This window comes from Oncorhynchus kisutch, linkage group LG26 (genome assembly GCF_002021735.2).
Source record: "Oncorhynchus kisutch isolate 150728-3 linkage group LG26, Okis_V2, whole genome shotgun sequence".
Taxonomy (NCBI): Eukaryota; Metazoa; Chordata; class Actinopteri; order Salmoniformes; family Salmonidae; genus Oncorhynchus; species Oncorhynchus kisutch.
This window is the reverse complement of record NC_034199.2, coordinates 50,307,711-50,320,877: the sequence shown is the minus strand read 5'-3', so window position 1 is coordinate 50,320,877 and position 13,167 is coordinate 50,307,711.

Here is a 13,167-nt window from a genome sequence, read left to right as displayed (position 1 = left end):
GCTACCACCAGCCTCTCAGGCACACGGTAAGGATGCTGGCGGACAGGGTTCTGGCCAGGTTTCAAACGAATGACGTGTTCCAGGACTTTGGTTCTTCCTGGTCTCTGACTGAAGAGGGCCGGATACTTGCCAAACAGCTGCTTCAGCTCATCTTGCTTGTCTTCTTCCAGGTGAGCCAGTATGACTTCTGCTCGTTCTTTCCATGCCTCTGTGACCCCATCCGACTCATCCTCTTCTACTCTGCGGACCAGAAAGGACTTTCCTTTGGAGAGTTCCTCTTTCTCCTCCCAGGCCTTGAGAAGGTTCACATGGTAGGTTTGCTTCTTCTTACCCTTGTCCGGGTGCAGCACCTCGTAGGTCACTGGGCCCATCTTCCTCCCGATTAGGTACGGTCCTTGCCATTGCGCAAGGAGCTTGCTGGTAGATGAGGGAAGGAGGAGCAGGACTTTCTGTCCTGGCTCAAACTCTCTGTGGCGAGCGTGCTGGTCATAGCCTCTCTTCTGGGCCTTCTGGGCTTGCTGAAGGTTTGCTCTTGCTTCCTCTCGGTACCGTTCCAACCTGTCTCGCATCTGGAGGACATACTGGACAATCCCCTGTCCTGAGGTAGCTACTGGGGAACCATCCCACAACTTCCACCATATGTCACGTAGAGTAGGCCAGATGGCTAAACTGGATATCCTAACCTCTATAAAAATAAAAAGATGGCGGAACCGCAAAAGTTCTTCTTTGCAAAGGTGTTTATTTACAAGTGATTCCGGAACAGAAAACAACAGTACTGCCATCAACGTCTACCTTATGGGACAGCTTAACAACAATGCTGCCCCATCCACAGCTCAATCCCAAAAATCCCCCTTAGAGACTGGAGAGAGGCTCCTTTTGTAGGGCTAGCCCCTCCCCTCAGAACAATTAACCCTAATTAATTAATCAATTAACAATACAAACCTACATTTTCCATGAACTAAACATACTAAAGGATATACATTGCAACACGGTTTTAAACAATATCACAACATAACATTTACAACATTACATCACTACTGACAATATCTTTCAATATGCCCATATGCATTAATGAGCCATTTGGGACAGGCACTATAAAGCCAACCCAATTCCCTTAGCTCGGGTCCTTTTCCAGCATACCCAGAAGCTACAGAGATGGAGAGAGAGGAACAGAACAAACAAACAATGCGCTCATCCACAACATTGATAAGTATGAAATGCATGCACCAAGACAGAAGTTAAATTGTGTGTCGACCCACATTGTTAACTTATGGTATAATGGCGCAGGGAGGAGTGATGAATATGTGTATATATAAGAACCAAATGCTGCCCGCGGCCAGTGACGGATTTCTACGTCACACATGGTGACCCTCAGTACAACATGGTGACCCTCAGTACAACATGGTGACCCTCAGAACAACATGGTGACCCTCAGAACAACATGGTGACCCTCAGTACAACATGGTGACCCTCAGAACAACATGGTGACCCTCAGTACAACATGGTGACCCTCAGTACAACATGGTGACCCTCAGAATAACATGGTGACCCTCAGAACAACATGGTAACCCTCAGTACAACATGGTGACCCTCAGAATAACATGGTGACCCTCAGTACAACATGGTGACCCTCAGTACAACATGGTGACCCTCAGTACAACATGGTGACCCTCAGAATAACATGGTGACCCTCAGAATAACATGGTGACCCTCAGTACAACATGGTGACCCTCAGTACAACATGGTGACCCTCAGAATAACATGGTGACCCTCAGTACAACATGGTGACCCTCAGAATAACATGGTGACCCTCAGAACAACATGGTGACCCTCAGTACAACATGGTGACCCTCAGAATAACATGGTGACCCTCAGTACAACATGGTGACCCTCAGTACAACATGGTGACCCTCAGTACAACATGGTGACCCTCAGAATAACATGGTGACCCTCAGAACAACATGGTGACCCTCAGTACAACATGGTGACCCTCAGAATAACATGGTGACCCTCAGTACAACATGGTGACCCTCAGTACAACATGGTGACCCTCAGTACAACATGGTGACCCTCAGAATAACATGGTGACCCTCAGAACAACATGGTGACCCTCAGTACAACATGGTGACCCTCAGTACAACATGGTGACCCTCAGTACAACATGGTGACCCTCAGTACAACATGGTGACCCTCAGAATAACATGGTGACCCTCAGAACAACATGGTGACCCTCAGTACAACATGGTGACCCTCAGAATAACATGGTGACCCTCAGAATAACATGGTGACCCTCAGTACAACATGGTGACCCTCAGAATAACATGGTGACCCTCAGAATAACATGGTGACCCTCAGTACAACATGGTGACCCTCAGAATAACATGGTGACCCTCAGTACAACATGGTGACCCTCAGCACAAAATGGTGACCATCAGTACAACACGGTGACCCTCAGTACAACATGGTGACCCTCAGAACAACATGGTGACCCTCAGTACAACATGGTGACCCTCAGTACAACATGGTGACCCTCAGTACAACATGGTGACCCTCAGTACAACATGGTGACCCTCAGAATAACATGGTGACCCTCAGAACAACATGGTGACCCTCAGTACAACATGGTGACCCTCAGAATAACATGGTGACCCTCAGAATAACATGGTGACCCTCAGTACAACATGGTGACCCTCAGCACAAAATGGTGACCATCAGTACAACACGGTGACCCTCAGTACAACATGGTGACCCTCCCTTTCCACCAGAAGTGCAAGGCAGTGCTTGGACTCCTGTCTACATACACCTGATGGCCAATAGTAATAAAGTGATACACACAATTATGAAATCAACAATGACAATAAAAATAGTAGCAATAACACAACACTATATACACTAAAGTACGTGGACAGCCCTTCAAGATTAGCGGATTCGGCTATTTCAGCCACACCCGTTGCTGACAGGTGTATAAAAATCAACCACACCGCCGTGCAATCTCCATAGACAAACATTGGCAGTAGTATGGCCCCTACAGGTCAGAGCTGCCCTGGTCAACTGTAAGTGCCTTTTATTGTGAAGTGGAAACGTCAAGGAGCAACAACAACAAAAAATGGTCTGTTCTCAGTTGCAACACTCACTACCGAGTTCCAAACTGCCTCTGGAAGCAACACTCACTACTGAGTTCCAAACGGCCCTGGAAGCAACACTCACTACAGAGTTCCAAACTGCCCTGGAAGCAACACTCACTACTGAGTTCCAAACTGCCTCTGGAAGCAACACTCACTACCAAGTTCCAAACTGCCCTGGAAGCAACACTCACTACTGAGTTCCAAACTGCCCTGGAAGCAACACTCACTACCGAGTTCCAAACTGCCCTGGAAGCAACACTCACTACTGAGTTCCAAACTGCCCTGGAAGCAACACTCACTACTGAGTTCCAAACTGCCCTGGAAGCAACGCTCACTACCGAGTGCCAAACTGCCTCTGGAAGCAACAGTCACTACAGAGTTCCAAACTGCCCTGGAAGCAACACTCACTACTGAGTTCCAAACTGCCTCTGGAAGCAACACTCACTACTGAGTTCCAAACTGCCTCTGGATGCAACACTCACTACCGAGTTCCAAACTGCCTCTGGAAGCAACACTCACTACTGAGTTCCAAACTGCCTCTGGAAGCAACACTCACTACTGAGTTCCAAACTGCCCTGGAAGCAACACTCACTACTGAGTTCCACACTGCCCTGGGAGCAACACTCACCACCGAGTTCCAAACTGCCCTGGAAGCAACACTCACTACTGAGTTCCAAACTGCCCTGGAAGCAACACTCACTACTGAGTTCCAAACTGCCCTGGAAGCAACACTCACTACCGAGTTCCAAACTGCCCTGGAAGCAACACTCACTACCGAGTTCCAAACTGCCCTGGAAGCAACACTCACTACTGAGTTCCAAACTGCCCTGGAAGCAACACTCACTACTGAGTTCCAAACTGCCCTGGAAGCAACACTTACTACCGAGTTCCAAACTGCCTCTGGAAGCAACAGTCACTACCGAGTTCCAAACTGCCCTGGAAGCAACACTCACTACTGAGTTCCAAACTGCCTCTGGAAGCAACACTCACTACTGAGTTCCAAACTGCCTCTGGAAGCAACACTCACTACTGAGTTCCAAACTGCCCTGGAAGCAACACTCACTACCGAGTTCCAAACTGCCTCTGGAAGCAACACTCACTACAGAGTTCCAAACTGCCCTGGAAGCAACACTCACTACTGAGTTCCAAACTGCCTCTGGAAGCAACGTCAGCACAAGAACTGTTTGTCTGGAGCTTCACAGGCCTAAGATCACCGTGAGCAAGGCCAAGCGTAGGCTGGAGTGGTGTGTAAAGCCTAAGATCACCGTGAGCAATGCCAAGCGTAGGCTGGAGTGGTGTGTAAAGCCTAAGATCACCGTGAGCAATGCCAAGCGTAGGCTGGAGTGTATGTAAAGCCTAAGATCACCGTGAGCAATGCCAAGCGTAGGCTGGAGTGGTGTGTAAAGCCTAAGATCACCGTGAGCAAGGCCAAGCGTAGGCTGGAGTGTATGTAAAGCCGAAGATCACAGTGAGCAAATACAAGCTTAGGCTGGAGTGGTGTGTAAAGCCTAAGATCACCGTGAGCAATGCCAAGCGTAGGCTGGAGTGGTGTGTAAAGCCTAAGATCACCGTGAGCAAGGCCAAGCGTAGGCTGGAGTGTATGTAAAGCCTAAGATCACCGTGAGCAAGGCCAAGCGTAGGCTGGAGTGTATGTAAAGCCTAAGATCACCGTGAGCAAGGCCAAGCGTAGGCTGGAGTGGTGTGTAAAGCCTAAGATCACCGTGAGCAAGGCCAAGCGTAGGCTGGAGTGGTGAGTAAAGCCTAAGATCACCGTGAGCAATGCCAAGCGTAGGCTGGAGTGGTGAGTAAAGCCTAAGATCACCGTGAGCAATGCCAAGCGTAGGCTGGAGTGGTGTGTAAAGCCTAAGATCACCGTGAGCAAGGCCAAGCGTAGGCTGGAGTGGTGAGTAAAGCCTAAGATCACCGTGAGCAAGGCCAAGCGTAGGCTGGAGTGGTGAGTAAAGCCTAAGATCACCGTGAGCAATGCCAAGCGTAGGCTGGAGTGTTGGAGCTAGAAACACAAGCATTTAGTTAGATATTACTGCACTGCTGGAGCTGGGAACACAAGCATTTAGTTAGATATTACTGCACTGTTGGAGCTGGGAACACAAGCATTTAGTTAGATATTACTGCACTGTTGGAGCTGGGAACACAAGCATTTAGTTAGATATTACTGTTGGATCTAGGAACACAAGCATTTAGTTAGATATTACTGCACTGTTGGAGCTAGGAACACAAGCATTTAGTTAGATACTACTGCACTGTTGGAGCTGGGAACACAAGCATTTCGCTACACCCGCAATAATCTGCTAAACATGTGTATAGACCAATACAATTTGATTTGATGTTTCGGGATAGGCCCGCTATTTACAGTGAAGGCTATTTGAGACAGTAAAGGGGGCTTTGCTATTCTTAGGTAGCGAAATGAGTTTGGCATCACTCCCCAGGACCATGGGGAACCTGTTGGTTTGGCATCACTCCCCAGGACCATGGGGAACCTGTTTGTTTGGCATCACTCCCCAGGACCATGGGGAACCTGTTGGTTTGGCATCACTCCCCAGGACCATGGAGAACCTGTTGGTTTGGCATCACTCCCCAGGACCATGGGGAACCTGTTGGTTTGGCATCACTCCCCAGGACCATGGGGAACCTGTTGGTTTGGCATCACTCCCCAGGACCATGGGGAACCTGTTGGTTTGGCATCACTCCCCAGGACCGGAGGAGAACAGACCCTGTTGGTTTGGCATCACTCCAGGGGTGTTTATGGGACTGGGAGAACGGACACTGTGATCTCTCACCAACCATCCGGCCTATGCAATTAAGTGATTAGGCCACCCACAGTCTGACACACACGCAGGCGGACACACGGACACACACACACACACACGAACACACACACACACACACGAACACACACACAAACACACACACGAACACACACACAGACACATACGATCTCACACGAACACACACGAACACACAAACACATACACATGAACACACAGGAACACACACACATGAACACACACAAACACACACACATGAACACACACATACACATACGAACTCACAGGAACACACACACATGAACACACACATACACATACGAACTCACAGGAACACACACACATGAACACACAGGAACACACACACACAAACACACACACATGAACACACACATACACATACGAACACACAGGAACACAGAGGAACACACACACATGAACACACAGGAACACAGAGGAACACACACACATGAACACAGACATACACACAGGAACACAGCGGGGGAAGTGGCTGTGGTCTGTGCTGCTCTGTAGTTGTGATCAGACCAGACATTTTTCCGTGTATCCACATCAGACGGTGTAAACAGAGAGCAGGGCGGGAGGCTGACTGGCATGATGTTATCTGCTGTTAGAGCAACACACAGAAACAGAACGTGGACAGCGTTCCAAACGACACCCTGTGCACTCCTTTTGACCAGAGCCGTATGGCGGTCCACTATATAGGGGTCCATTTGGGACAGTGCTGTTAGTGGTCCAGAGACGTGCCTGTTTATAAAACATCAAATAACATATAATAGACTGTTAAACTAAACACAGGGAGGAGGAGAAACCCCCCCAAACCAAATACAGATGGGGGGTCGTGCTCTCTTTCCTATTACAACACCGCTAACTATAGCTAGCTGTTAAAATAGCGCTTTCACAGTACACAGCTAGATATACTCCAGACAATTCAGTGAGTCTGCCCGTAGTTCAAGAAGAGGCAGGAGACAGGCCATACAGAACAGGGTCAGCAGATCACTGGCAGCAGTATTATCTAGAACAGGGTCAGCAGATCACCGGCAGCAGTATTGTCTAGAACAGGGTCAGCAGTATTATCTAGAACAGGGTCAGCAGTATTATCTAGAACAGGGTCAGCAGATCACCGGCAGCAGTATTATCTAGAACAGGGTCAGCAGTATTATCTAGAACAGGGTCAGCAGATCACCAGCAGCAGTATTATCTAGAACAGGGTCAGAAGTATTATCTAGAACAGGGGCAGCAGTATTATCTAGAACAGGGTCAGCAGATCACCGGCAGCAGTATTATCTAGAACAGGGTCAGCAGTATTATCTAGAACAGGGGCAGCAGTATGATCTAGAACAGGGGCAGCAGTATGATCTAGAACAGGGGCAGCAGTATGATCTAGAACAGGGGCAGCAGATCACTGGCAGCAGTATTATCTAGAACAGGGTCAGCAGTATTATCCAGCACAGGGGCAGTAGTATTATCTAGAACAGGGGCAGCAGTATTATCTAGAACAGGGTCAGCAGTATTATCTAGAACAGGGGCAGCAGATCACTGGCAGCAGTATTGTCTAGAACAGAGTCAGCAGTATTATCTAGAACAGGGTCAGCAGTATTATCTAGAACAGGGGCAGCAGATCACTGGCAGCAGTATTATCTAGAACGGGGGCAGCAGTATTATCTAGAACAGGGGCAGAAGATCACTGGCAGCAGTATTATCTAGAACAGGGTCAGCAGTATTATCTAGAACAGGGGCAGCAGTATTATCTAGAACAGGGGCAGCAGATCACTGGCAGCAGTATTATCTAGAACAGGGTCAGCAGTATTATCTAGAACAGGGTCAGTAGTATTATCTAGAACAGGGCAGCAGTATTATCTAGAACAGGGTCAGCAGTATTATCTAGAACAGGGGCAGCAGATCACTGGCAGCAGTATTGTCTAGTATTCCCTTCGCCACTCTTCTCAAAGGACGAAGTAGAAGGAGGGATAATGAACACTATGAATAGAAGGTGATAGAAGACGGGGTATTATTTTAGTTAGGAGGGTTAGGAGGAGTTAGGATGATGTCTCATGCTTGGGTGGGTTAGGGTTAGGAGGAGTTAGGATGATGTCTCATGCTTGGGTGGGTTAGGGTTAGGAGGAGTCAGGATGATGTCTCATGCTTGGGTGGGTTAGGGTTAGGAGGAGTTAGGATGATGTCTCATGCTTGGATGGGTTAGGGTTAGGAGGAGTTAGGATGATGTCTCATGCTTGGGTGGGTTAGGGTTAGGAGGAGTCAGGATGATGTCTCATGCTTGGATGGGTTAGGGTTAGGAGGAGTTAGGATGATGTCTCATGCTTGGGTGGGTTAGGGTTAGGAGGAGTTAGGATGATGTCTCATGCTTGGGTGGGTTTAAGGTTAGGAGGAGTTAGGATGATGTCTCATGCTTGGGTGGGTTAGGGTTAGGAGGAGTTAGGATGATGTCTCATGCTTGGGTGGGTTAGGAGGAGTCAGGATGATGTCTCATGCTTGGGTGGGTTAGGAGGAGTCAGGATGATGTCTCATGCTTGGGTGGGTTAGGGTTAGGAGGAGTTAGGATGATGTCTCATGCTTGGGTGGGTTAGGAGGAGTCAGGATGATGTCTCATGCTTGGGTGGGTTAGGAGGAGTCAGGATGATGTCTCATGCTTGGGTAGGTTAGGAGGAGTCAGGATGATGTCTCATGCTTGGGTGGGTTAGGGTTAGGAGGAGTTAGGATGATGTCTCATGCTTGGGTGGGTTAGGAGGAGTCAGGATGATGTCTCATGCTTGGGTGGGTTAGGGTTAGGAGGAGTCAGGATGATGTCTCATGCTTGGGTGGGTTAGGGTTAGGAGGAGTCAGGATGATGTCTCATGCTTGGGTGGGTTAGGGTTAGGAGGAGTCAGGATGATGTCTCATGCTTGGATGGGTTAGGGTTAGGAGGAGTCAGGATGATGTCTCATGCTTGGATGGGTTAGGGTTAGGAGGAGTCAGGATGATGTCTCATGCTTGGGTGGGTTAGGGTTAGGAGGAGTCAGGATGATGTCTCATGCTTGGATGGGTTCCACTGAACATTAGTGGTTCATCAGTGGACCCATGGACTTTTCTCCAAATGTGTTAAATGGATACAACAGAGATGTTGTGTCACTGGCCTACACACAATACCTCATAATGTCGAAGTGGAAATATGTTTTATCCATTTTTTTTTCTAATGAATTAAAAATTAAAAGCTGAAAAGTCAATAAGTATTCAACCCCTTTGTTATGGTAAGGAGACTAAATAAGTTCAGGAGTAAAAATGTGCTTAACAAGTCATGTAATAAGTTGCATGGACTCACTCTGTGTACAATAATAGTGTTTAACATGATTTTTGAATGACTACCTCATCTCTGTACACCACACATATAATTATCTTATAAGGCTCTTCAGTTGTGCAGTGAATTTCAAACACAGATTCAACCTCAAAAGACCAGAAAGATGTTCTAATGCCTCGCAAAGACGGGCTCCTATTGGTAGATGGGTAAAACAAAAATTGACTGAGTGAAAGAAGGAAGCTTGTAGAGACAATTTACTTTTTGTCCTGAATACAAAGTCTTATGTTTGGGGCAAATCCAATACAACACATTACTGAGTACCACTCTCCAACACAACACATTACTGAGTACCACTCTCCAATACAACACATTACTGAGTACCACTCTCCAATCCAACACATTACTGAGTACCACTCTCCAATACAACACATTACTGAGTACCACTCTCCAATACAACACATTACTGAGTACCACTCTCCACTACAACACATTACTGAGTACCACTCTCCAACAACACATTACTGAGTACCACTCTCCAATACAACACATTACTGAGTACCACTCTCCAACAACACATTACTGAGTACCACTCTCCACTCCAACACATTACTGAGTACCACTCTCCAATACAACACATTACTGAGTACCACTCTCCAACACAACACATTACTGAGTACCACTCTCCAATACAACACATTACTGAGTACCACTCTCCAATACAACACATTACTGAGTACCACTCTCCAATACAACACATTAATGAGTACCACTCTCCAATACAACACATTACTGAGTACCACTCTCCACTCCAACACATTACTGAGTACCACTCTCCAATACAACACATTACTGAGTACCACTCTCCAATACAACACATTATTAGTAGACCTTACAGTGAAATGCTGAATACAACAGGTGTAGTAGACCTTACAGTGAAATGCTGAATACAACAGGTGTAGTAGACCTTACAGTGAAATGCTGAATACAACAGGTGTAGTAGACCTTACAGTGAAATGCTGAATACAACAGGTGTAGTAGACCTTACAGTGAAATGCTGAATACAACAGGTGTAGTAGACCTTACAGTGAAATGCTGAATACAACAGGTGTAGTAGACCTCACAGTGAAATGCTGAATACAACAGGTGTAGTAGACCTTACAGTGAAATGCTGAATACAACAGGTGTAGTAGACCTCACAGTGAAATGCTGAATACAACAGGTGTAATAGACCTTACAGTGAAATGCTGAATACAACAGGTGTAGTAGACCTTACAGTGAAATGCTGAATACAACAGGTGTAGTAGACCTCACAGTGAAATGCTGAATACAACAGGTGTAGTAGACCTTACAGTGAAATGCTGAATACAACAGGTGTAGTAGACCTTACAGTGAAATGCTGAATACAACAGGTGTAGTAGACCTTACAGTGAAATGCTGAATACAACAGGTGTAGTAGACCTTACAGTGAAATGCTGAATACAACAGGTGTAGTAGACCTTACAGTGAAATGCTGAATACAACAGGTGCAGTAGACCTTACAGTGAAATGCTGAATACAACAGGTGCAGTAGACCTTACAGTGACATGCTGAATACAACAGGTGTAGTAGACCTTACAGTGAAATGCTGAATACAACAGGTGCAGTAGACCTTACAGTGAAATGCTGAATACAACAGGTGCAGTAGACCTTACAGTGAAATGCTGAATACAACAGGTGTAGTAGACCTTACAGTGAAATGCTGAATACAACAGGTGTAGTAGACCTCACAGTGAAATGCTGAATACAACAGGTGTAGTAGACCTTACAGTGAAATGCTGAATACAACAGGTGTAGTAGACCTTACAGTGAAATGCTGAATACAACAGGTGTAGTAGACCTCACAGTGAAATGCTGAATACAACAGGTGTAGTAGACCTTACAGTGAAATGCTGAATACAACAGGTGTAGTAGACCTCACAGTGAAATGCTGAATACAACAGGTGTAGTAGACCTTACAGTGAAATGCTGAATACAACAGGTGTAGTAGACCTCACAGTGAAATGCTGAATACAACAGGTGTAGTAGACCTTACAGTGAAATGCTGAATACAACAGGTGTAGACCTTACAGTGAAATGCTGAATACAACAGGTGTAGTAGACCTTACAGTGACATGCTGAATACAACAGGTGTAGACCTTACAGTGACATGCTGAATACAACAGGTGTAGTAGACCTCACAGTGAAATGCTGAATACAACAGGTGTAGTAGACCTTACAGTGACATGCTGAATACAACAGGTGTAGACCTTACAGTGACATGCTGAATACAACAGGTGTAGTAGACCTTACAGTGACATGCTGAATACAACAGGTGTAGTAGACCTCACAGTGAAATGCTGAATACAACAGGTGTAGTAGACCTCACAGTGAAATGCTGAATACAACAGGTGTAGACCTTACAGTGACATGCTGAATACAACAGGTGTAGTAGACCTTACAGTGACATGCTGAATACAACAGGTGTAGTAGACCTTACAGTGACATGCTGAATACAACAGGTGTAGTAGACCTTACAGTGACATGCTGACTTACAAGCCTTTAATTAAAAAAACATTCTTTATGGATAAATGTTTTAAAATGGTATTACATTTATTAATGATATTATAAATATAAGCGGTGGAGTTATGTCACATATGCAGCTTTCGAAAATATCTGCTCAATCCACACGTTTAACCAACTGGTTGCAGTATTACAGGGAAGGTCGGGAACTTGTTTGTCTGCCGTATATTAAAGATACTAATTGGCTGAAAGGAACTGCGATTAAATAGAAAAATATACCAGTTTCATCTGAGGACCAACATGTTGACAGCTGCGCCGTGCAGGTTGCAAAATAAATGGGAGGAGATGTTCCGTTTCCATGGCACCTGGTTGATGAACCGGTACAAAACACAACACTTGATTCAACACTGAGTTTTTCAATTTAAATTATATAAAATTCTTGCCATAACAGAATGCTATATATATATACACGGCCTTCCATCTACCACCAACCTACCGAAGCGCAGGTCAGAGTAAAAATGTATTGCATTTTCTTTTTCCAAATATTTACGATAGCATGGCTTCTCCCTTTGTTCCTCAGTCTTCCCGCTCTTTCACTCAAACCCAGCCACCTTTTCTTTTGTGTAACCAGCTGTCATATCTGTTCCGTCCGCTAGGGACGTTTTCCTTTATGACATCATTTGTAATCAAGGTATGCTTCATTCTGTGTATATGTAATTCTGTGTGATTAGTTAGGTATTTAGTAAATAAATAATTAAAGCCAATTTTGTATTGCTGATTCAACTTGTTAGCTAGGGTTCGTGAAGATAACCAAGAATTTACAACTTTCAGATGAGACTGAATTAAGATGATGATTAATATTGACTGCTATTGATGTAAAATATGACTAGGTCTTTAAGAGTTTATTCGGAAGATAACAGCTCTATAAACATTATTTTGTGGTGCCCGACTCTCTAGTTAATTACATTTACATGATTAGCTCAATCAGTTAATATCATTACAGAGAAACGACTTTATAGATGTTTAAAGCATGTCATATCACTTACTCTGGTATAGCCAAAGACACGACAAAGCATTTTCAATCCCTCCCTTGGGTGCTGTGGCTAGTCGGTCCTCTGACAGCAGCTCCAGGGCACGGCTAGTGTTTAGGCACAATAGTTTTGCCACTTTGTTTTCTCATTCATGTATTTTCCCATTTCAGTCTATAAGGAGCACTGGGTGTTTTGTAAGGAGTACAATCTGTGGCTTGTGTGTCCTCAGCGGGGGTTATTCCTGATCACAGGCCACACCAAGACTGGTGCTTCAGCCTCATCAAGCAGCGCTTCAGAAAGACACTTTGTCTGAGATTACTGGTGTTGTGAAGAACAGCACTGTGACAGGGGTCAACATCCCACAGCTGGTTGGA